This window comes from Eschrichtius robustus, chromosome 18, assembly GCF_028021215.1.
Source record: "Eschrichtius robustus isolate mEscRob2 chromosome 18, mEscRob2.pri, whole genome shotgun sequence".
NCBI classification, from domain to species: Eukaryota; Metazoa; Chordata; class Mammalia; order Artiodactyla; family Eschrichtiidae; genus Eschrichtius; species Eschrichtius robustus.
Genome location: NC_090841.1, coordinates 49,117,322 through 49,121,682, shown reverse-complemented (window position 1 = coordinate 49,121,682; position 4,361 = coordinate 49,117,322).

Here is a 4,361-nt window from a genome sequence, read left to right as displayed (position 1 = left end):
CTTTACTAGGGCCAGCTGGACATTTGCATATGTTTATATTTCCTACAGTGTTTTGTTATAAATTTAAACCTTACTTGTCGTATGGGTTGGAAATAGCTCAAGAGGTCATCTAATCCACCACCTCCCTTAAATTACAAGTATATGAAAACCATCCATAACGTCAACTGAGTAGCTGTTTCTTAAGTAGCCTCCAAAAAATAAGGTTCCTTACTAAAAGCCCCGAATTTCACAACTATTAATCAAGTACATTCTCTCTAGGACTTAGCCTTTCTTTTTTTACATTATTTCTTAAACTGCATTGACTTAATTATCCTTCAGTGAACAGAGTAACATCAAAATAATTTATATCCTCCATTCTTTTTCAGACTTCCATGGGAGATGAGAGCTATAAAGTTAATTTTTATTCACTAGGATTTTTTTTTAAAGGATTGACTACACAGCCTTCCAAGTTACCTCTCATTGATGAGACCTCAAAGTGAACACAGTGTTTTAATGAAGTCCTAATTAACGGTGTGTGTACTGGGTATGTGCCTTCTCCTTCCTGTATATGACATTCCTCAAGAAACACAGCATTTTCTTTCCAATCTCCTACTCTTTTGGGGGGGTCTCCTGTGACTTATAAACTAAGAGTGCCAACTGAAGTGAGTTCTAAGTGCATTTAGGTAGGAATTAATTTAAAATAAACTCCAGAAGCATTAAAACAATCGGTTGGTCAGTATCTCCTTCAATATCTGATCGTGGTGGTCCATGTTTTCCTTGTGTACAGGCCAATTTTTAAATCTCCAATTTTTAAATGCAAGTTGTCTACCTTTGGCATCCGACACATTTCTGATTTTCTTTTAGTGGGTGTGCACTCAGACATGGAAATTCATTTTATCACAGAAATGTACACAGCTTCATGTAGGGCAGGATCCCATTACTGAGGAGCTGCTGGGGGACAGCAAGCATGGGGCAGTGACACTGGAGTTTGCTGGTGGTGTCCCTGGAACCTCTGTGGTCTTAATGGACCTCTCCAAGCAGTGTTTCACAGGCAGAGTTTAGACTCAAGTTGGTTTCTTTTGTTTTTTAATTAACTGTGTTTTTATAAATTGAAGAGTAGTTGATTTACAATGTCGTGTTGGTTTCAGGTGAACAGCAAAGTGATTCAGTTACATATATATGAATATATATGTATTCTTTTTTCAGATTCTTTTCCCTTATAGGTTACTACAAAATATTGAGTAGAGTTCCCTGTGCTATGCAGTAGGCCCTTGTTGGTTATCTATTTTATATATACTAGTGTGTATATGTTAATCCCAAACTCTTAATTTATCCCTCCCCACCTCTTTCCCCTTTGGTAGCCATAAGTTTGTTTTCTATATCTGTGGGTCTATTTCTGTTTTTTATATAAGTTCATTTGTATCATTATTTTTTTAAGGTTCTACATATAAGCGATATCATATGATGTTTGTCTGGATTACTTCACTGAGTATGATAATCTCTAGGTCCATTCATGTTGGGGCAAATGGCATTATTTCATCCTTTTTTATGGCTGAGTAATATTCCATTATATATATATATATATATAATATCTTCTTTATCCGTTCATCTGTCAGTGGACATTTAAGTTGCTTCCATGTCTTAGTTATTGTAAGTACTGCTGCAAAGAACTTTCAGGCTTGTCTGGGTCTCTCATTCCGGGATACAGATCTTTTCTTCTTCATCTAGCTCAAAATTTATTTCTTATAGCTTCACATTCTGTAGAGGTGCCTTGCTGCTATGTACTATTAAAGACAATGCTAAAAAAGCAAGCAAAGTCTGGCTTGCCATTAGTAAACTATGGAGATGATAGTTCACAGATCCATATAATGGTGACTCTGTTTAGGAATAAGGTACAGAGGAAAGGGATATGGGTATCACAGCAACATCTACCACGCTATGGTCCTATGCCATTGCTGTTGCTGCTATACTTTCAGATGTCCCCTTAGTGTGGATTGCCACCACAATAGAAACAGATGTAAATGTTGATTCATTCTCACTTTTCACATGACATTAATTTAGACTTTATTAGGTTTCACAATTTTTGAAAATATGAGCTTGTTACAATTTCTTTAATCCTTGTGTTGATCCTTTGAGTGACAAGATGCCCTGGTTATAAAACATAGATCATTGTATGACCCAAAATATAAAGAAATCTGTGCCTTATTGTGTAAATATTCTGAATTCTCCATACTCCATTTCTATGGAAGATTCTGATTCAAAAGACATACAAAAGAGTATATTAATTCTTTTCCTAAATCCTTTATATTTTTGGGGGGGAAGTTAGTGAAGCTTTTCCTACATTTTGTATATTGTCGAACTGTTTTAACTTGGAAGTCTTGCTTTTGTTCAATACTTACAGCTCATCGTAACTTATGCCAAGACTGACTTTCTTTTTATGCATCTTCAGGGCTATGTGCCCAGATCTGGAATGATGCTTGTTATCAAAAATACACCTTAGGAAAGTCTCATATATGGTTGCTTTGTAAATAATATTATCCCCTTCAAAACCAGGTTCTTTTCTATTGGCTAGACAAAATATACACAAGAAAATGCCTGTGCATCCTTTTTGTACCAACAATGGGCTAGTTTCTTAAATGCATAATAAATCACAATCCCTAACCTCCCCAGAATGTGTCTAAGGAGACAAGCTGGATAAACTTATAGACACAGAAACACATCATAAAACCCCCTTGAACTACAATTTAGCATATTACCAGTTATATGTCACTATTTCTTATTGCTATACTTTTTTCTATACCTCACATCTCTCTTATACCCTCATGCCTCAACAGAGAGTCTGGAGTTAATTAGATTCGATTTAAATAGCTGTTGAAATCTGGAGAATTGGGTAAACAGAGAAAAATATTTTTACCCTGTTAATAAAAAAGTTGAGACAATGTTCCTCTTTCTGAATCAATTCATACTCCAGTAGTGCTTTCAAGACTTTTAAAAACATAAGATAATTAAATTATTAGAAAGTCAAAAAAAACCTGTACAGTTATAAGAATCATCTTCCAAGAAGGGTAAATATGAGTTGATATGCTTTGTATAAAAAAGAGAAATACTTATTTCAAATAATTGCATTAAAACAAATGACTGAAAGAGTAAACCCTGCATCTAGCGCTCTCATGTGATTCTGAAAACTTACACATGAAAATAAGCAGCTTTATTTTATTTTTTTTTTAAGATTTTTTCGATGTGGACCATTTTTTAAAAGTCTTTCTTGAATTTGTTACAGTACTGCCTCTGCTTTATGTTTTGGTTTTTAGGCCGTGAGGCATGTGGGATCCTAGCTCCCTGACCAGGGATCAAACCCGCACCCCCTGTATTGGAAGGCAAAGTCCCAACCGCTGGACCACCAGGGAAGTCCCTGAAAATGAGCAGCTTTAAAAATGGAAAGGCCTGAAGAGAGAAGAGTTGGGGCTGGATCTTGGGAAATAGGAGTTAATTAGATTCTCTCTTCTGGTCATCGCCGATAGCTACGGATGGTCAGGAGATGGGAGAACGTGATACGGTATCAACTGAAAAAGATGCACAACTTAAAAGTTGAGAATTATGTTTTGTGCAGAGGATTCTCAGAGGACTTTAGCCTGGAAGACAGCCTCGCGGATACCTCTGCGGGACTCCTCAGAAGAGGTAAGGGAGGAGCCAAGATGTATAGGAGTTTTGCAAAAAAAAAACAGGTAGTCAGAATATCAAAAGATGACTGTTCATTAAAGAAAACCAGACATCTCATTATGAATTTAGTGCTTTTCTATGCATGGAAAGATACAAGAGTCTGGGCTCATTGAAATCATTCCTTTGACATGCACCTTAACTATCTAGGCCAGTAGCCTGCTTTTCTCCATCCTGAGTCCCCTCAGGGTGCACAGTCAGGGCGGCTGCAGTGACTGCCAGCTTGATGTCTGAGAAACTTCCTCTTTGTTTACTGTTATGGTAGGTGACATTTTCCATCCACAATAGATTCTAAGACCTGGTCAATTGTGTCCTGTGGGCTTTAGCACCTGGTCTGTGAGCCCTTCCCATCTAAATCTGAACATATTTCTATCCCTCCTAAGGCATTGAGCAGGCCTTATATGCCAGAGTTCATAAAGCCAACAACCTAATGGGCACAATCCGTAACAGTAACAACATTAAGAATGAATAAAAAAGGACATTGAGATTACGGGGTATCAGTATGATCGTGACTGTTAGTGTATATCGCTCATGTGAATGTTGAGGTTATTGGGTTGTTTGACATGGTTTTTCATGTGGGATATACAAGGGTCAGTCCTCACCCATCAGAATCAGGAGTGGATCTCATATGAAAGATAAGGTTATTCTTTCTGTCCATCACCAGA